The sequence below is a fragment of the Podarcis vaucheri genome, assembly GCF_965113315.1.
Source record: "Podarcis vaucheri genome assembly, chromosome: 13".
Classification (NCBI taxonomy): domain Eukaryota; kingdom Metazoa; phylum Chordata; class Lepidosauria; order Squamata; family Lacertidae; genus Podarcis; species Podarcis vaucheri.
This window is the reverse complement of record NC_138751.1, coordinates 52,656,020-52,677,504: the sequence shown is the minus strand read 5'-3', so window position 1 is coordinate 52,677,504 and position 21,485 is coordinate 52,656,020. Positions and strand designations below refer to the sequence as shown.

The 21,485-nt window shown below is 49.6% G+C and overlaps 2 long non-coding RNA genes across 2 annotated transcripts; both read right to left on the bottom strand.

The window, feature by feature from the left end:
- Positions 1-1,318: 1,318 nt before the first annotated feature.
- Positions 1,319-5,255, bottom strand: LOC309516413. The gene is made up of 2 exons (XR_014212893.1): positions 4,763-5,255; positions 1,319-2,637 (listed from the first exon to the last, which is right to left on the bottom strand). It is a non-coding gene; the product is annotated as an uncharacterized lncRNA (long non-coding RNA).
- A 4,454-nt stretch (positions 5,256-9,709) lies between these two features.
- LOC309516406 lies at positions 9,710-15,741 on the bottom strand. The gene is made up of 4 exons (XR_014212886.1): positions 15,624-15,741; positions 12,651-12,875; positions 10,391-10,502; positions 9,710-10,022 (listed from the first exon to the last, which is right to left on the bottom strand). It is a non-coding gene; the product is annotated as an uncharacterized lncRNA (long non-coding RNA).
- Positions 15,742-21,485: the final 5,744 nt, after the last annotated feature.

Genomic DNA, 21,485 nt, shown 5'->3' with positions numbered 1-21,485 from the left:
CCAGCTTCCTGCTAATCTTACTTTTAAATAAATAAATAAATAAATAAAAGGCAGATTTCTAGTCCTTGTGGTCTTTGAAAACTTGAAATTGTGTAGACAACGCCTGATAAAGTCTCAGACACCAGACAGGTGACTGAATAAGAGTTTTGGGGGTTGTGGGTGGGGCTTTCACATCTTTGGAATGCCCAGACGGAACAAACTTACAATGCATCTGAACAGAATCAGAACGTTCTGCAAAAGGAGTTATGCAGATGCGCTCAGTTTGATCCCCAAGCATCTTTTCTTGGCAGTTTTAAAATGGCGTTAAATGTTTTTGCACAATCACTGGTAGGGCGGCACTTGAAAGAAACTCAGAGATTGTTTGGTGTGGAGAGTGCTCAGAGAGCACAACCAGGGCATGGTACAAATAACTATTATTATTATTATTATTATTATTATTAGCCTACACTAACCAGCAATTGCTCTGGACGGTCTCAAGGCAGAAGTATTTCCACAAACACAAATGGCTTTAGCCATTGAAGCCCCAAATCCATGCATATTTTACTTGGGATGAAACTCCATTGAACTGTTGTGATTTATTTCCAAGTAGAAGAAAGCCTCCAGATCAGGACTGAAAACAACCCTTTCCCCCCAAATGGTGCCCAAATTGCTTTTGCTTCGTATATACTGTATTTTATTGTATTGTATCTCACATTTAATTCCATAAAATGATGTTCATACCGCCTGCAATCCTGCATCAATTTAGAGCTTTTCCACTGCTTCCCAACCAGCATCCCTCTCTTTACACACGAGGTGTCCGCTGCAGCGGGCAAGGGCGGCCCTTCCCTGGGCACGAAGCAGTGAGCCATCTTAGCTGTGTTGCCAGGGGGTGAGATTCCTTTCCCGGCCAGAAGGGTAAAAGCAGGCGGAGGTTGGGCAAATAAATAAATAAATACTAATCTTTTTAAGATGCTTGAATGGAGTTGAGGAGAATTCTGGCTGAAGAAAAGCACTGCTGCTCCCTGCAATCATCCTGATAGAAAAAGCACTTCAGCTTCCTGTTCCTGGTTCCAAGGAAATGGGCGTGAGGAAGCTGCAGGTTCATCCCTGTTCTAAAAGCAGATGTGGCTCCCAGTACATTTGCAAGCACCATTCACAGTGTGGGTCCTGTATACCTAAAGAAGGGTTGCCTCCTGGTTCTTTAAAAACAGAGTTTTAAAGTTCCATCCTTGACAGCAAACTTAGAAAGACAGGGATCAGGCTGCAAAACCTTCTTTTGAGCAAGTCCAGCCTTCCCTCCCTTTGCCCCACTTAAGAAAGAATCAGGAATCAACATGGGAACTTTAAAAATAAGCTTTATTTACTTTATAATCATGCATCGGTTCACATCAATAGTGGCATTAAAAACTGTGCAGGCAAAATAGTGTTATACATTTGCCGGAAACCCCCCCTCCCAAACCCTAGAAATACACAAAAGGTAGATTTTTGATTAATTGGGATATCTATGAAAGTACAGGCTGCACAACTATGCCAGGCAAGAAATTCCTGGGCTGACTTTTGCAAACCAGGCTGGCCCGTCTAGCAAAGAGCAAATCTGTTAACACACCTGAGATTGCTGGGCACACGACCCAAGGGGAAGTGGGGATGAGCCCCAAAGGTGTGGTGGGTACACAGCCTATCGTTTCAAGGGAAAGGTCTCTAGCAGGCTTTAGCTTACACGGGGCAGAAACGTAGTGAGATTTATTTTGTATTATTTCTCTGCACCATCACTGCGTGTGACCCTTTAAAAAGAGGTTCCTTAAACTCTTTAATTTGAGGCAAGGAGGCAACAGCGAAAGGCTGAGGGTCCAGGGTGGTCCCCTGAGTCCTGCTGAAAGACAGAAGTCAGGATCTGTCAATTTAGACTTCTGGGTTCCCTGGCATTTCCCATATGTATCCTCTGGGACAACACTGCGCCTTCACTCCCACTGGCTATTCCTGGTCTCAGTTCGCGTGTGACGCTACAGTTCCCAGATGGACGCAGAGCACAACTGCGAGCATTAAAACCTCAGGAGCCACCAGCAATTTCATGCTCTGCGAGTTTGCCCAGCAGCATGGTGTGGCGATGCAATAATTGGGGAATCTGCAGACAGTGAGAGCCCATTCACATGAGAGCCCATACTGTATCCTGCTTCCTCCACAGGGCCAGGCCTCCAGGGATGAGGCTCCAGATCCGGCACCCGGGATGAAGAACCGAACAATATCCTGGCAGTTCCCGGCTGACGTCCCTCGCACCTCTTCCCCACTGCCCCTTCTCCATGTGGGCATGGCTCCTTCCCGGCCCTGTTTGGCGCAGAAGCAGCAGCCAAAGTTTCCTCCCATTAAAACAGCTTCTCGGGTTATTTCTGAGAGGGAGGAGAATTTGGCTGCTGCTTCTGTTCTAGGCTGGTCGGGACGGAGCCCAGACACCCGAACGGAGGAGGTCAGGGTGGGGCAGCTTATAAGATCAGGTAGGAGGAAATGCCCCCTTCCCAGGCCCCCCACTGTCCAAACTGTGCTAGCGTGGCTGGGAGCTAGGAGCCTGCTGATGTCTCTGTTTTCTTTGCAGGGAGGGAGCCTTTCCCCAACATATACTTTGTTCTGGTCAAATCCCTGGAGAGACGTGACGACCCTCAGGAACTGGGGGAGAGGGAACAAAGGGGTCCTGCCATAGTTTTGGCCCATCAGAGGCCCATTCTCATATGATGTCCTGCTTCCTCCACAGGGCCACACCTCCAGGGATGAGGCTCCAGAGCCAGGATTATTATCAACAGACCATCATGGCGGTTCCCGGCCCCTGACCCTCGCCTGCCTCCCCCTCCGTCCGTTCCCCGTGTGGGCACGGCTCCTTCCCGGTCCTACTTGGCGCAGAAAGAGGAGCCAAGGTTTCCTCCCATCAAGAACAACTCAAGAGTTATTCCGGAGCCGGGGGAGACTTGGGCTGCTGCCTCTGTGCCAAGCCGGCCGGGACGGATCCCAGACGCCCGTACGGAGGAGTACAGGTTGGGGCAGCTGATAAGATCAGGTAGGAGGAAATGCCCCCTTTCCCAGGTCCCCCCCCCCGCCCCAGACTGGGGCTATCGTGCCTGGGAGCCAGGCGCCTGCTGATGTCTCCGTTTGTTTTGCAGCGAGGAGAAGGTTCAGCCTGGGAGCCGCTGCATCATGGGACGGACTGGAGCCCAGACAAAGGCCTCTCACCCCAGAGGTACTGGGACAGGGGGAAGGACAAAGACCCCCATACGGACGCAAAGTGTGGAAAGGCTCAGAGTTCGGGTAGGGGGAAATGCCAATTGAGTGCTGGAGTGGGGGGGGGAGCAGGCCTGTCTCTCCCCAGCCCCTCGCCCCCTCCTTCCAAGCCAGGGGTCTGGTCATTATGTGCCCAGGCAGGAGCAGTGATTGTTGGCAGCCAGTGGTGACGTGGGCATGGGCAGCCTGGCAGGGGTGCTTGTTCTGTCCCCCTCCCTCCCTGGGTCAGCTGGCCAGACACCCTCGCCAGCACTCAGGCTGTCCCTACAGAAGTTTGGGGCTGCTGCTCCACCCGGGGGCCCTATGTCTCCACCGCAGGAAGGCCCTGTCTCCCCTGGCTTGCCTGCCCATGGGCTGCTGCCGGGCTGCTCTGTGCCAAACAAGGGAGGGAGCTGGGAAGGCAGACCGGGGGGGGGGCAATATTGAGGAATGCCCCAGCCCATCTTCATTAGATGCTTCCTGCTTTCTCCACAGGACCATGCCTCAAGGGAAGAGGCTCCACCGCCTGCTCCCGGGACGAAGAATAACAGACCATCGCAGAAAAACCCTCGCACCTAGAATCATAGAATCATAGAGCTGGAAGAGACCACAAGGGCCATCGAGTCCAACCCCCTGCCAAGCAGGAAACCTCTTCCCCACTGCCCCTTCTCCATGTGGGCATGGCTCCTTCCCGGTCCTACTTGGCGCAGAAAGAGGAGCCAAGGTTTCCCCCCATCAAGAACAACTCAAGAGTTATTCCGGAGCCGGGGGAGACTTGGGCTGCTGCCTCTGTACCAAGCCAGCCGGGACGGAGCCCAGACACCCGTACGGAGGAGGTCAGGTTGGGGCACCTTATAAGATCAGGTAGGAGGAAATGCCCCCTTTCCCAGGTCCCCCCTCCTGCCCCAGACTGGGCTATCGTGCCTGGGAGCCAGTCGCCTGCTGATGTCTCTGTTTCCTTTGCAGCGAGGAGAAGGTTCAGCCTGGGAGCCGCTGCATCATGGGACGGACTGGAGCCCAGACAAAGGCCTCTCACCCCAGAAGTACTGGGACAGGGGGAAGGACAAAGACCCCCGTACGGACGCAAAGTGTGGAAAGGCTCAGAGTTCAGGTAGGGGGAAATGCCAATTGAGTACAGGTTGGGGGGAGGAGCAGGCCTGTCTCTCCCCAGCCCCAGCCAGGGGTCTGGTCATTATGTGCCCAGGCAGGAGCAGCAATCGTTGCAGCCATTGGTGACGTGGGCATGGGCAGCCTGGCAGGGGTGCTTGTTCTGTCCCCCTCCCTCCCTGGGTCAGCTGGCCAGACACCCTTGCCAGCACTCAGGCTGTCCCTACAGAAGTTGGGGGGCTGCTCCCCCCTGGGGTCCTATGTCTCCACCGCAGGAAGGCCCTGTCTCCCCTGGCTTGCCTGCCCATGGGCTGCTGCCGGGCTGCTCTGTGCCAAACAAGGGAGGGAGCTGGGAAGGCAGACCGGGGGGGGGCAATATTGAGGAATGCCCCAGCTAATCTTCAACAAATGCTTCCTGCTTTCTCCACAGGACCATGCCTCAAGGGAAGAGGCTCCACCGCCTGCTCCTGGGACGAAGAATAACAGACCATCGCAGTGGTTCCCGGCCCCTGATCCTCGCCTGCCTCCCCCTCCATCTGTTCCCCGTGCGGGCATGGCTCCTTCCTGGCCCTACTTGGCGCAGAAAGAGGAGCCAAGGTTTCCCCCCATCAAGAACAACTCAAGAGTTATTCTGGAGCCGGGGGAGACTTCGGCTGCTTCCTCTGTGCCAAGCCAGCCGGGACGGAGCCCAGACGCCCGTATGGAGGAGTACAGGTTGGGGCAGCTGATAAGATCAGGTAGGAGGAAATGCCCCCTTCCCAGGTCCCCCCCCCTGCCCCAGACCGGGCTATCGTAACTGGGAGCCAGGCGCCTGCTGATGTCTCCGTTTGTTTTGCAGCGAGGAGAAGGTTCAGCCTGGGAGCCGCTGCATCATGGGACGGACTGGAGCCCAGACAAAGGCCTCTCACCCCAGAGGTACTGGGACAGGGGGAAGGACAAAGACCCCAATACGGAGGCAAAGTGTGGAAAGGCTCAGAGTTCAGGTAGGGGGAAATGCCAATTGAGTGCTGGAGTGGGGGGGGGAGCAGGCCTGTCTCTCCCCAGCCCCTCGCCCCCCTCCTTCCAAGCCAGGGGTCTGGTCATTATGTGCCCAGGCAGGAGCAGTGATTTTTGGCAGCCAGTGGGGACGTGGGCATGGGCAGCCTGGCAGGGGTGCTTGTTCTGTCCCCCTCCCTCCCTGGGTCAGCTGGCCAGACACCCTCGCCAGTGGGTATACTTTGTTCTGGCCAAATCCCCGGAGAGACGTGTGGCTGTTGCCCAAGCCGCCCTTATAAAAAGAACAGGTAAGAGGAAGGAAAGATTTGCATGGGGCTGGGAGAACACCCTACAAGTTGAGTGTCAACAGAGAATGGAAGAACCTTCCTGCATGAGAGGAGAAAAGAGATGGTCTCTTCCGGAAGTGGATTCCTCCACAGGGCCATGCTTCCAGAGAATGGTCTCCATCGCCACTTCCCAAGCTGGTGGACAAGAGCCAAACTCCGTCATCTGTGGCATTCCAGTCTTGCATTTCTGGATTGACTCCCAAAATATATGAACAGGAAAGAGCGATCACATGCACCAGCTCCTTGATTAAGCACTTCTCTCAACATTTGAACTTTGATGTGAGTAAGCAGGTCTCAAGGTGACTTCTGGACTAAGGCTTAATGCTGAAAATTCAGATTAATATTTTCATAGGGCCACGCTTCCAGAGAATGGTCTTCGTCGCCACTTCCCACGCTGATAGACAAGAGCTAAACTCTGTATTCCGTGACATTTCGGTCTGGCTTTTCTGGATTGTAAAGTCCTTTCATGTCGCTGGAGGAATCTATGCTACTCAGTGCCTTGCATGTTTTCTCAGATGTCCTGGTTGCTGTCTGAATGTGTCCTTCCCTGAAAGCGGAGAGCGGCATGACTGGCACATGTTAAAACTAAACAAAGAAATTAGAGCAGCTGGTGGCTTTCGATATGCCATTGATAAAATAATATTTCACAATAAATAGTGTTAAAAAGGAAAAAAAACAAGCTGTTTTCTTTCCTTCTCTGGCTGCTACTGGGAGCTCTGCTTAAGAAGGCTGGAGCCAGCTGGTTTTCATCAGCGCTTTCTTCTTGGAGTCCTTGAAGCCGCAGGTGAAGTCACTCCCCCTTTTACCCCTTCAGGCTGCTGCTCAGCAGGTGAAGCAGATTCCTGCCCCATGACACTATCCCCCTCCCCAAGGTGCGCCTCCACCTGCTGGGTGGCTGCCGGCTTTGGGGGAGCACAATGGTGGAAGTGATGGACCAACGGGGGGGAGGGGGAGCATCTTCCCAGAAGGATTTTCCATGAAGGCCATGAAATTGGCTGTAGACCCCAAATCTATCATCTTCTTCTTTGGCGATCACTCGTAGCCAAGTAAGATTGTCTTCCATGAACATGGTCTTAAGAGTGAGTCCATAATGGACTGTGGAGGCCAATTCTGGATTCACACGTCCTTCCACAGTGGGGACATAGGTTTCTGGTGGGAGTTGATCATGGTGAGGGTTTGCCAAGCGTGCCTTCCTCTTAGCTCGTTTCTCCCTTTTGCCCTGAGTTTGTGTGTCTTCAGAGTCCATGACACCGTTGGTAAAGGCTGTTCTCCAATTGGAGCATTGGCAGGCCAGCATTTCCCCATTGTTTACACAACATTTCTTTTAGATCTGCCTTGAGAGAGTCTTTAAACTTCTTTCGTTGACCACCAGCATTACATTTCTAACTTGCTTGGGAAGATGATAATCAGGCATAGCCCAGGTCTGTTAAGCTGCTTCCCAGGTGTTTTCAGAGGGTGGTGTGAGGCACCTGGGCATTAGGAATACAAGCCAAGCCTGGCTCTGTGGCACTCCTAAATTGAGGTTATTCTGTTCCTGGGCAGCTGGCAGAGCCCCTCTTCGCTGGGCATGGGACTGCCACATTCCCCGGCCTCCACAGGAGACTCACAGTCCCTCTCTGAGTCTCTGTTCCTTTTTGGCCACCATCAAACGACTCTCATACTGATCCTAAGCTGAAGAGCTGCCCACCCCAGCTGACCTCCTCCCTCCAGAACCCACCGCTCTCAACTGACTCTCAACTGCCTCCCCCCCCAACATTCAAACTCCCTTTCAAACTCTCCTCCAATCGTCTCTCTCTCCCAGAATTCCTCTCTCTCTCTTCCCCCCTCCCTCCCTGCTTGACATTCCCTTGGGAATCCAAATAGAATGACCTTAGTTATCATATTGTTATTGATTGAGGGGGGAATCCCACTAAACCCTAGAGATTAATAAATGGTACGAATTGGGGATTATTTGGGATGTGAAGGGAGAAATACAAGCTGCAGAGGACTTCCTGGGCTAACCTATGCAAAAGTACCTGGCCAAGCGAGGGCCTTTAAGAAACAATTCAAGGAGAAGGAGAGCCTAACTGGAAATGCAAAAGAAGTCCTTTTCCCTTGCCCTGCTGTGTGAACAGAGACCGGGGGGGGGGGGGATTTGAAAGAGATCCAGGATAATGGTGTGTGGTGAGGAAAACTGAGGCTTTGAGCAAGGGGGGGAGGAGGAGGAGCAGAGAGTCTGGAATCCAACTTGGGAAGACTGGCTGCCCTGTTGTGGTGGACAAGTCCCTCTTGAAAGGACTTTGCTGTAAGATCTGGACTCCCTCTATGCAGTGGCGTAGCGTGGGGGTGCAGGGGGGCCCGGTCACACTGGGTGCAACATCTGGGGGTTAGGGTTAGGGGGCACAAATCCACGGGTTAGGGGGCGCAAATTACTTGCCTTGCCCCGGGTGCTGACAACCCACGCTACGCCACTGCCTCCATGCAAAGGTGTAAACAGGTGAATATACTGTATTTCTTAAAGGTAAGACAGTCTCGGCCATGTCTCAGTTCTCCAAAGGTGAGAGCCATGGATTCTTGCCATCGCTCAGTAGAGAGAGGGGAGGCACCTTTTGGAGCAAAATTTTATAAGCCTGCTCTGACAAGTCATCCTGTTAGAAGCACTTGAGCTTCCCATTCCTGGTTCCTAGGAATTTGGGGGGGGGTGTGAGCTGTAGGTTCTTCCTGTTCTAAAAAGCAGGTGTCCTCCCCTAAATGAGCCTGGGAATTGTAGTTCGTCAGGGGTTCTGGGAATTGTAGTTCTGTGAGAGGAAAGCTGCAATGCCCAGGATCATTTTGGGGGACATGATTCTTTAGTTGGGGTTTCTCCAGTCTTCCATCCTTGTGCTACCAGAACTCTTGTGGCTGTTGTTGCATACATGAAGATGTTTTTCAACGTTTTTGGCAGGTCTTTCCCTACAATCCCCAACAAAAATGCCTCGGGGTTTTAAACAAATGTTAAATGGAACATTTTCTTCAATTCATTGTATATCATTTCCCAAAATTTTTTAATTACAATCCCACCACATATGATAAAATGTTCCCTCCTTTTCCTTACACTTCCAACATATATTTGAACTAGTTTTGTACATTTTCCCTAGCTGCACTGGTGTTGTGTACCAGCTGTACATCATCTTCATGTAATTCTCCTTCAATAGGGAACAATCTGTAAATTTTAAGTCAGTTTTCCATAATTTAACCCAATCTTTCATCATAATGTTGTGACCTACATCTTGTGCCCATTTAATCATAACTGATTTTACCTCTTCATCTTTCATCTCCCATTCTAATAGTATGCTGTATGCGGCCTTCAGTAGTTTCACTTTCCCTTCAATCACTTCCGTTTGAAACCTAGCTCTAGTATAACTAAATCCTTTCTTACTGTCTTCTTTATATTTTTCATGTAGTTGTCGATAATGCAATCAACTCTGAAAGTGGTCTTTGATCTCATCATAATCTCTGAATTTCCATTTTCCATCATGTTCCTTTAATAAATCAGCATATGTGAGCCATTTTCCTTTCTTTCCAAGTGGTTTGAGCAGTAATGCTTCATGTGGTGAAAGCCACTACGGAGTCTTTTGTTCCAATAAGTCTTTATATCTCTCCCATACTCTCATTAATGATTTCCTGATTATATGGTTGTAAAAGCTTCTATGTATCTTCCCTTTCCCGTACCATAAGTATGTATGCCAACCAAATCTGTTGTCATGTCCTTCTAGTTCTAATGCCTCTTGCTTGTCCAATCTTATCCAGTCCCTGATCCATACCAAACAAGCAGATTCGTAATACGGTCTGGGAGGGCAAACCCGCCTCTATCTTTTACATCTGTAAGTATTTTATGTTTTATCCTTGGCCTCCCCCCCCCCCAGATAAATCTTAAAATCTCATTCTGCCATTTTTTAAAGCATTCATCTTTCAGGATGACTGGTATTGATTGAAAAAGAAATAGCATTTTTGGCAACACATTCATTTTAATCGCTGATATTTTTCCTAACATTGAAAGATTCATTCTGCTCCATATTTCTAAATTTCTTTTTACCTTCGTCTTCATAGTTCTGGTGAAATATTTTCCCCTGGTATTATCCGCTTCCTGCAATTCCATTTTCGGTTTCTGCCATCAGGAGCCATTATACGCCACATCCCAGACAGAAAGACACCATTAGCTCAGGGCAGCTCTCCAGAATCCCCCTCCATAGTCTCGTATCATCTCCCAACATCCTGGTACCTCTGCAAAAACAAAGTAGCTCTAATCCAGGATTTTTTTACTTCCTTCCACTGAGGGGACAGCAGCAGTTCTTTCAAACCCACTTGTGTATTTCAAGTCATTGACTTTTGGGAGAGGTTAACCAGGTAAAACTGCAAATGCATATATATCAAAAGAGAATTAAAAAAGGCTCGCCTCCCCCTGGGGCTATACAAGTAATCCATCAATTATTTCAGTGAGTGGGCCAGTCCTTTGTACAGTTGTTTCTGCTCCTCAGCGATCTTTAGTTTCGTTTTCTGCTCTCGGAGATATTTTAACTGCATCATTGTCTGCCATTAATCCCAGGCAGATATCCAGAACTCTCCTCTTGGCCTTCTTCCAGACGCTATTGAGATGATACCTCTACGCTAAAATGATAGCTCCATTAGGAATTCCTTTCATCTTTCCCTTAGTGATCACTGCCAGACTCATAGTCAAAATTTCACCAGTCCGTTTCATAATTAAGATAGCATCCACTTACATTTTCAAGCCATTGTATTTTGGTCATGATTAAACTCTTTCCCCAGATCAGTTCCTTCTCAGTGGCTGATTAAATTAGCAAGTTATTTTGTCTCTGCTGGTTCAGGGCATGCCTGTTAATTAAGTCCAAATTTTTATCTTAAAAAGCAGGTGTTCTCTGTTTGTGGCGCCGGCTTGGGAGAGTTGCCACAGCCGTGCAGTATACACCCAGCTCCCCTTGCCCCCTCTTCCTTCTGGACAGGCAGCAGGTATCGGACGATCTGCAGGTGGAGAGCCCCCCCCCAACCCCAGGGGGGTTGGGAGGATAATTACTCCCATATTATCTTCTATTACCAGCACAGAAGGGCTCCAGTGTAATTGGCACAGGCGATCGCCATGGCAGACAAACAGGAAGTCCTCTTTTAAAGCCATGCAGTCAGACATTCTCTTCTGCTGCATCTCATAGTCATCTGATTGTTCCTGCCAAAGAACGGCTCTTTTGAGCTCCGCAGTGGGATGGGCTTAAATTCCCTGGGGTGGGTGTGACAGCTGGATGGGCGGATGAGGGGACGTTCTCTCCCTGGCGTTTGGTCTGTGACAGCCCATTCACATGTTCAGGGATTCTCCCCTCAAAGCAGTTCTTAGTGTCGAGTTCTCCCCTGCTTCTTTCTTCCAGGATCTCCTGTCGTCACTGTTGTGGCTGCTGCTGAAGCCACCCTTATAAACAGAACACATAAGACGAAGGAAAGATTTGCAGAGGGTGTGGAGAACCCTCTACAAGTTGAGCGTAAGTGTTCATGCTGTGGAGGCAGTTCTGAAAAAAGGCTTACACTAATAAGATGAGTTTGGGAACTGGGGGCCTTCCTACAGGGGTTGCTTGACTACAGTTCCCATTGTCCTTGACCACTATCCTTTCCCCCCTGCTTTTTTAATAAAAAGGAACAGCTTGAGGATTCCCCGGCGATGCCGTCAACGAGCTCCCCGCCGGCTGGCAGAAGGAAGAGGCATTGGGTGACGGTGGAAAGATGAATTCCAGAGCATTTGGATGTCAACTGAAGGACTGTATTCCACTTTCTGATTTTTCAGCTGCTGGAGCATTTGAAAGCTGTGATGTGATAAATAGAGGCTTTACAAATGTGAAGAGCGAACTTTTCCCTGTTCATCCTTTGGACACACTGGATAATTTTGTTGTTGCTAAATCAGGATAAGATGAATTTGTCTACTCTGAGAAATATTCCGGGGCTGCATGCACCGCTGAAGCTGCAGATGGAATTCCAAGCAGTGAAGCTGCTCCAGCGTCTTCCTTCCTAGTTCTAACTTGTCCCTGGATATCTGGAAAGGCAACTGTGACTGAATTGGTTTTGAGGATATTCTGAACGACCCGGCACAGAGTGAAGGAATGGGGGATCCTCATCTTTTGGTTGAACACAAACTTGGTTTCTTATAATGCGCACGTACTCCATCCTTCTGTTCATGGAAATGCTTCTTACCTGTGTCCCTGTAGGTACAAGTAAACCATATTAAACCATATTATCACCTACCTTGATGAAAACAAGCACATTAAATACTTAAATATATTACGTTTGTTCTATTAAATACTTAAATATATTACTTTTGTTCTATTAAATACTTAAATATATTACTTTTGTTCTGTGTTTACTGTCAGTAATGTATTGTAACTGGGTAATTTTTTAAAAAATCAGGAAATATATCTATTCAAGGCAATTACTGTTTCATGTCTGCAGCTGTGGAACTGTAGACATTAAAAAGTCTATAGAAAGGGGACATTTTAGATTGAATGTTCTTGTTCTTTGCCATATATAACCCAGGTATTTGCTGTTTAATCTTTCTTTCCTTGTGCTTGATGACTTGACATGCCATCTTTTAAAAACACTGAATAAAATTTTCTATAAATGCAAACACACACACACACACACACACACACACACACAACAAAAAACCAAGCTCCCCGCCAGGGCAAGGCAAGGTCTGAAGAGTTCGAGCTCTTGCAATTTGGGAAATGAGCCCTGGCACTAGAGGCAGAGATCAGCGCATCAGCACACAGCCTCTAAGACTCTCACCAGAGCGAGAAAACTTCCCAAATTAAATCAAAATAAGGAGAAAGAATTAAAAGAAATAGTGGAACAATTCTTTCAAAAAGTGTATTTTGCTGCCACCACGTGGCCAGAGCTGGTTTCAGTTATCGCGTCACTTGAATTCAGCTTTCCGAATTGACGCTTCTGAGATTGTGACACCCTGATCCAAAATGCTATGCTACTCACCTTGGTGATATTCTGAAAGCAGCTCCGTGTCCAGCTTCTGACGCGGCTTGATAATAACGCATCAGGTCATGAGTGTTCAATTGGCGTACTTATAATCCAGGTATTGATTCAATGGACCACATTTTCTTAGATTGCTCTTGACACAGCAGACCTCACCAACTGATGCTGAGCAAAATGTTGGACTTCCAGCCTAGAACTCTGAGAAGAAGTCAAATGAGGTTTCTCCTGGCAGATCGGGACAACGATATCACTGCTTTAGTAGCCTCCTTTTTAAATAATAATAATAATAATAATAATAATAAATCATTAGTTTTCTCTTATAACACATAGACAAAAACACAAAAGAAAAGCATTACATTTGACACAACATAAAAACTTAATAAACACACACAATATAAAAGAAGATTTCCCCCCCTTCTTATTCCCTGGTGTATTTACATTGCTAAAAGACTTCCTCGACACCCTCCAATCTGGATTCCATCAAATTACATATTTAGCAGTTCCCAATTTCATATTTATAACATCAGTATCTTCTTTCATTACAAACTTCTTAACCTTACTTCCAATTGTCACCCATAATAATCTTTATTATTAATCTTTTTCTATCCCTTAGCCTAATCTGTTACTTCTAGGGATTTCCGAATTATCTTATATTACAGTATCTCACTAAATATTTTTTTAATTTCTTCCAGTCTTCTTGTGTTTCTTCCTCTTTCTGGTCGCAGATTCTTCCAGTCAGGTTAGCCAGCTCCAAAAAGTCCATCATCTCTTCATCTGCCATTCTTCTTCATCTGCCATTCTGAAGTGTAGGAGAACACTTCAATCTCCCAGGACATTCTATACAAGATCTCAAAATAGCTGTTTTACTGCAAAGGAATTTCAGAAATAGACTGGAAAGAGAAGCTGCTGAATTGCAACTCATTACCAAACTTAAAACCATGGAGAGACCTGGTCTGAACAGAGACATTGGATTCTTATCTCATTATACATGACTAAGCCATTTCTCACCTTCTCACCCCTTGCCTTTTCCTGTAAGACCTATTGCAGTCGTTAAGAGTCGTCAACAGGCTCATCTCAGCTATCTGCCAATCTCCCATTCCCACCACCCTTCTGAGTAATACCCCTCCCCACTTTCTCACTATATAGAAGGATCTGGCAACTTCTGTTTCAGTGTATCTGAAGAAGTGTGCATGCACACGAAAGCTCATACCAAGAACTAACTTAGTTGGTCTTTAAGGTGCTACTGGAAGGATTTTTTTTTATTTTGACTATGGCAGACCAACATGGCTACCTATCTGTAACTGCCATTCTTCTATTGTCAGTATTTCTTGCAATTTCCCTTTTTTTTTTAGTAGCATCCTTTTTAGCCACAATCTTACCCAAAAGGTCCATCCTTTCAGGGAACAGACAGGGAGAAGCAGAATATCTAAGTGCACACAATCACAATGTGACCTTATGACCCTCAACAGCTTCACCCTTGTCCTTTTAATTATCCCAGTGACTTGCAATGTTTTAGACTGTGATGGCAAGAAAGGTATTTGATTTGATTTATCCAGGTATCCTCTTCAAAAATAATGCATTATCCAGACTCGTGAGGCAACCCAATGAGTCCCAGCACAACTTCCACAACTGCTTGAGGTCCCTCTTCCTTCCAAATCCTTGGTCTCTCTTCCCCTGACTACTCTCCTGAATTGGCTTCTAGCTGTTGATGTTACCTGGATGTCAAGACGGATGGATGACGCAGCGAGAAAACAACTAAAAAGGAGGCCAGCTGGTGGAGATTTATGCTATGGCTGCACCTCACCCACTGCAAATAAGGATGCTGTGTATGTCTGCATTTTTATGTTCTGTCTGTTGTACACAGCCCAGAAAGCTTTCCTTCAAATTGCTCTGTTAACACAGGGAGAGCACAGGTAATTGCAGGGATAACACAGGTTCACCTGACCTGCTGGAGCTACAGCATGCAATTGAGAAATTGCAATTCCTGTCCCCGATTTGCACCCATTGCTATTACGTGGCTACATGGTTGTGTGAAGCCTCACTTGACACAATGCGCTGCTTGGTGGCTATGTTTTTTGGCTCTATGTCTGCATACAAACAATTGCTGTATTGTTTTTAATATTTGGTTGGAAGCCGCCCAGAGTGGTTGGGGAAACCCAGCCAGAGGGGCAGGGTATAAATTATTATTATTATTATTATTATTATTATTATTATTATTATTATTATTCAGCAACTGTGGTATTAGATCATACAGGATCATTTGTGGATAATGCCCAATTCTGAATAATGCGAGCAGTTCTGCATATACTTGCCAGTGCTGAGAGTTCATTGTTTTCGAAATCCGCCAAAAGTGAAATCCCAAGACTATGAAGAGTTCTTCAACGAGGGAAGAACAGAATAAAAGACAAGGGTTTGATGTAAATGCAGCATGTTGCACTTTCGGATGTTTTTGAAACACCACCATCTGGCAGGCACATTAGGATTTTAAAACAACATGCCTTGCCATTGTGTGTGTCTGTGTAGAATTGTGTTCATGTTGCAACTGATGTACAAAACAACAAAAACTACAGAAGGTATAAAGGGACACCTGACCATTAGGTCCAGTCCTGGCCGACTCTGGGATTGCGACGCTCATCTCGCTTTATTGGCTGAGGGAGCTGGCGTACAGCTTCCGGGTCATTTGTCCAGCATGACTAAGCCGCTTCTGACGAACCAGAGCAGCGCAGGAAGACGCCGTTTACCTTCCCGCCGGAGCGGTACCTATTTATCTACTTCTTGCACTTTGACGTGCTGTTGAACTGCTAGGTTGGCAGGAGCAGGGTCCGAGCAACGGGAGCTCACCCCATCGCGGGGATTGGAACCACCAACCTTCTGATCGGCAAGTCCTAGGCTCTGTGGTTTAACCCACAGCACCACCCGCGTCCCAGCAGAAGGTATAATAGGGTACAAAATCCAGCTTCCTGCTAATCTTACTTTTAAATAAATAAATAAATAAATAAAAGGCAGATTTCTAGTCCTTGTGGTCTTTGAAAACTTGAAATTGTGTAGACAACGCCTGATAAAGTCTCAGACACCAGACAGGTGACTGAATAAGAGTTTTGGGGGTTGTGGGTGGGGCTTTCACATCTTTGGAATGCCCAGACGGAACAAACTTACAATGTATCTGAACAGAATCAGAACGTTCTGCAAAAGGAGTTATGCAGATGCGCTCAGTTTGATCCCCAAGCATCTTTTCTTGGCAGTTTTAAAATGGCGTTAAATGTTTTTGCACAATCACTGGTAGGGCGGCACTTGAAAGAAACTCAGAGATTGTTTGGTGTGGAGAGTGCTCAGAGAGCACAACCAGGGCATGGTACAAATAACTATTATTATTATTATTATTATTAGCCTACACTAACCAGCAATTGCTCTGGACGGTCTCAAGGCAGAAGTATTTCCACAAACACAAATGGCTTTAGCCATTGAAGCCCCAAATCCATGCATATTTTACTTGGGATGAAACTCCATTGAACTGTTGTGATTTATTTCCAAGTAGAAGAAAGCCTCCAGATCAGGACTGAAAACAACCCTTTCCCCCCAAATGGTGCCCAAATTGCTTTTGCTTCGTATATACTGTATTTTATTGTATTGTATCTCACATTTAATTCCATAAAATGATGTTCATACCGCCTGCAATCCTGCATCAATTTAGAGCTTTTCCACTGCTTCCCAACCAGCATCCCTCTCTTTACACACGAGGTGTCCGCTGCAGCGGGCAAGGGCGGCCCTTCCCTGGGCACGAAGCAGTGAGCCATCTTAGCTGTGTTGCCAGGGGGTGAGATTCCTTTCCCGGCCAGAAGGGTAAAAGCAGGCGGAGGTTGGGCAAATAAATAAATAAATACTAATCTTTTTAAGATGCTTGAATGGAGTTGAGGAGAATTCTGGCTGAAGAAAAGCACTGCTGCTCCCTGCAAAAATCCTGATAGAAAAAGCACTTCAGCTTCCTGTTCCTGGTTCCAAGGAAATGGGCGTGAGGAAGCTGCAGGTTCATCCCTGTTCTAAAAAGCAGATGTGGCTCCCAGTACATTTGCAAGCACCATTCACAGTGTGGGTCCTGTATACCTAAAGAAGGGTTGCCTCCTGGTTCTTTAAAAACAGAGTTTTAAAGTTCCATCCTTGACAGCAAACTTAGAAGGATAGGAATTTAGGCTGCAAAACCTTCTTTTGAGCAAGTCCAGCCTTCCCTCCCTTTGCCCCACTTAAGAAAGAATCAGGCATCAACATGGGAACTTTAAAAATAAGCTTTATTTACTTTATAATCATGCATCGGTTCACATCAATAGTGGCATTAAAAACTGTGCAGGCAAAATAGTGTTATACATTTGCCGGAAACCCCCCCTCCCAAACCCTAGAAATACACAAAAGGTAGATTTTTGATTAATTGGGATATCAGTGAAAGTACAGGCTGCACAACTCTGCCAGACAAGGAATTCCTGGGCTGACTTTTGCAAACCAGGCTGGCCCGTCTAGCAAAGGGCAAATCTGTTAACACACCTGAGCTTGCTGGGCACACGACCCAAGGGGAAGTGGGGATGAGCCCCAAAGGTGTGGTGGGTACACAGCCTATGGTTTCAAGGGAAAGGTCTCTAGCAGGCTTTAGCTTACACGGGGCAGAAACGTAGTGAGATTTATTTTGTATTATTTCTCTGCACCATCACTGCGTGTGACCCTTTAAAAAGAGGTTCCTTAAACTCTTTAATCTGAGGCAAGGAGGCAACAGCGAAAGGCTGAGGATCCAGGGTGGTCCCCTGAGTCCTGCTGAAAGAACTAATCTGTCAGTTTAGACTTCTGGGTTCCCTGGCATTTCCCATTGGTATCCTCTGGGACAACACTGCGCCTCTTCCACCACTGGCTATTCCTGGTCTCAGTTCGCGTGTGACGCTACAGTTCCCAGGTGGACACAGAGCACAACTGCGAGCATTAAAACCTCAGGAGCCACCAGCAATTTCATGCTCTGTGAGTTTGCCCAGCAGCATGATGTGGCGATGCAATAATTGGGGAATCTGCAGGCAGTGAGAGCCCATTCACATGAGAGCCCATACTGTATCCTGCTTCCTCCACAGGGACAGGCCTCCAGGGATGAGGTTCCAGATCCGGCACCCGGGATGAAGAACCGAACAACATCCTGGCGGTTCCCGGCTGACGTCCCTCGCACCTCTTCCCCACTGCCCCTTTTCCGTGCGGACATGGCTCCTTCCCGGCCCTGTTTGGCGCAGAAGCAGCAGCCAAGGTTTCCACCCATCAAAAACACTTATTCTGGAGCCGGGGGAGAATTTGGCTGCTGCTTCTGTTCTAGGCCGGTCGGGACGGAGCCCAGACACCCGAACGGAGCAGGTCAGGGTGGGGCAGCTTATAAGATCAGGTAGGAGGAAATGCCCCCTTCCCAGATACCCCACTGTCCAAACTGTGCTAGCGTGGCTGGGAGCTAGGAGCCTGCTGATGTCTCCGTTTTCTTTGCAGGGAGGGAGCCTTTCCCCAACATATACTTTGTTCTGGACAAATCCCTGGAGAGACGTGACGACCCTCAGGAACTGGGGCAGAGGGAACAAAGGGGTCCTGCCATAGTTTTTGGCCCATCTGAGGCCCATTCTCATATGATGTCCTGCTTCCTCCACAGGGCCACATCTCCAGGGATGAGGCTCCAGCACCTGCTCCAGGGACGAAGAATGAGATACCATCGTGGCGGTCCTTGTGGAACTTCTTTTGGGGGGTCATCAAAAAGGGGCAGTAGTTTTTCATCCGCCCCAGCCCCTTCTCATCAGATGCTTCCTGCTTTCTCCACAGGACCACGCCTCAAGGGATGAAAAACCCTAGCACCTAGAATCATAGAATCATAGAGTTGGAAGAGACCACAAGGGCCATCGAGTCCAACCCCCTGCCAAGCAGGAAACCTCTTCCCCACTGCCCCTTCTCCATGTGGGCATGGCTCCTTCCCGGTCCTACTTGGCGCAGAAAGAGGAGCCAAGGTTTCCCCCCATCAAGAACAACTCAAGAGTTATTCCGGAGCCGGGGGAGACTTGGGCTGCTGCCTCTGTGCCAAGCCGGCCGGGACGGAGCCCAGACACCCGTACGGAGGAGGTCAGGGTGGGGCAGCTTATAAGATCAGGTAGGAGGAAATGCCCCCTTCCCAGATACCCCACTGTCCAAACTGTGCTAGCGTGGCTGGGAGCTAGTAGCCTGCTGATGTCTCCGTTTTCTTTGCAGGGAGGGAGCCTTTCCCCAACATATACTTTGTTCTGGACAAATCCCTGGAGAGACGTGACGACCCTCAGGAACTGGGGCAGAGGGAACAAAGGGGTCCTGCCATAGTTTTTGGCCCATCTGAGGCCCATTCTCATATGATGTCCTGCTTCCTCCACAGGGCCACGCCTCCAGGGATGAGGCTCCAGAGCCAGGATTATTAACAAGAAACTATCATGAACGTTCCCAGCCCCTGACCCTTGCCTGCCTCACCCTCCGTCTGTTCCCCGTGCGGGCATGGCTCCTTCCCGGTCCTACTTGGTGCAGAAAGAGGAGCCAAGGTTTCCCCCCATCAAGAACAACTCAAGAGTTATTCCGGAGCCGGGGGAGACTTGGGCTGCTGCCTCTGTGCCAAGCCGGCCGGGACGGAGCCCAGACGCCCGTACGGAGGAGTACAGGTTGGGGCAGCTAATAAGATCAGGTAGGAGGAAATGCCCCCTTCCCAGGTCCCCCCCCTGCCCCAGACCGGGCTATCGTAACTGGGAGCCAGGCGCCTGCTGATGTCTCTGTTTCCTTTGCAGCGAGGAGAAGGTTCAGCCTGGGAGCCGCTGCATCATGGGACGGACTGGAGCCCAGACAAAGGCCTCTCACCCCAGAGGTACTGGGACAGGGGGAAGGACAAAGACCCCCGTACGGACGCAAAGTGTGGAAAGGCTCAGAGTTCAGGTAGGGGGGAATGCCAATTGAGTGCTGGAGTGGGTGGGGGGAGCAGGCCTGTCTCTCCCCAGCCCCTCGCCCCCCTCCTTCCAAGCCAGGGGTCGGGTCATTATGTGCCCAGGCAGGAGCAGCGATCGTTGCAGCCAGTGGGCATGGGCAGCCTGGCAGGGGTGCTTGTTCTGTCCCCCTCCCTCCCTGGGTCAGCTGGCCAGACACCCTTGCCAGCACTCAGGCTGTCCCTACAGACGTTTGGGGCTGCTGCTCCCCCCGGGGGCCCTATGTCTCCACCGCAGGAAGGCCCTGTCTCCCCTGGCTTGCCTGCCCATGGGCTGCTGCCGGGCTGCTCTGTGCCAAACAAGGGAGGGAGCTGGGAAGGCAGACCGGGGGGGGGGCAATATTGAGGAATGCCCCAGCCCATCTTCATTAGATGCTTCCTGCTTTCTCCACAGGACCATGCCTCAAGGGAAGAGGCTCCACCGCCTGTGCTCCCGGGACGAAGAATAACAGACCATCGCAGAAAAACCCTCGCACCTAGAATCATAGAATCATAGAGCTGGAAGAGACCACAAGGGCCATCGAGTCCAACCCCCTGCCAAGCAGGAAACCTCTTCCCCACTGCCCCTTCTCCATGTGGGCATGGCTCCTTCCCGGTCCTACTTGGCGCAGAAAGAGGAGCCAAGGTTTCCCCCCATCAAGAACAACTCAAGAGTTATTCCGGAGCCGGGGGAGACTTGGGCTGCTGCCTCTGTACCAAGCCAGCCGGGACGGAGCCCAGACACCCGTACGGAGGAGGTCAGGTTGGGGCACCTTATAAGATCAGGTAGGAGGAAATGCCCCCTTTCCCAGGTCCCCCCTCCTGCCCCAGACTGGGCTATCGTGCCTGGGAGCCAGTCGCCTGCTGATGTCTCTGTTTCCTTTGCAGCGAGGAGAAGGTTCAGCCTGGGAGCCGCTGCATCATGGGACGGACTGGAGCCCAGACAAAGGCCTCTCACCCCAGAAGTACTGGGACAGGGGGAAGGACAAAGACCCCCGTACGGACGCAAAGTGTGGAAAGGCTCAGAGTTCAGGTAGGGGGAAATGCCAATTGAGTACAGGTTGGGGGGAGGAGCAGGCCTGTCTCTCCCCAGCCCCAGCCAGGGGTCTGGTCATTATGTGCCCAGGCAGGAGCAGCAATCGTTGCAGCCATTGGTGACGTGGGCATGGGCAGCCTGGCAGGGGTGCTTGTTCTGTCCCCCTCCCTCCCTGGGTCAGCTGGCCAGACACCCTTGCCAGCACTCAGGCTGTCCCTACAGAAGTTGGGGGGCTGCTCCCCCCTGGGGTCCTATGTCTCCACCGCAGGAAGGCCCTGTCTCCCCTGGCTTGCCTGCCCATGGGCTGCTGCCGGGCTGCTCTGTGCCAAACAAGGGAGGGAGCTGGGAAGGCAGACCGGGGGGGGGGCAATATTGAGGAATGCCCCAGCCCATCTTCATTAGATGCTTCCTGCTTTCTCCACAGGACCATGCCTCAAGGGAAGAGGCTCCACCGCCTGCTCCCGGGACGAAGAATAACAGACCATCGCAGTGGTTCCCGGCCCCTGATCCTCGCCTGCCTCACCCTCCATCTGTTCCCCGTGCGGGCATGGCTCCTTCCCGGCCCTACTTGGCGCAGAAAGAGGAGCCAAGGTTTCCCCCCATTAAGAACAACTCAAGAGTTATTCCGGAGCCGGGGGAGACTTCGGCTGCTTCCTCTGTGCCAAGCCGGCCGGGACGGAGCCCAGACACCCGTACGGAGGAGGTCAGGTTGGGGCAGCTGATAAGATCAGGTAGGAGGAAATGCCCCCTTCCCAGGTCCCCCCTCCTGCCCCAGACTGGGCTATCGTAACTGGGAGCCAGGCGCCTGCTGATGTCTCCGTTTGTTTTG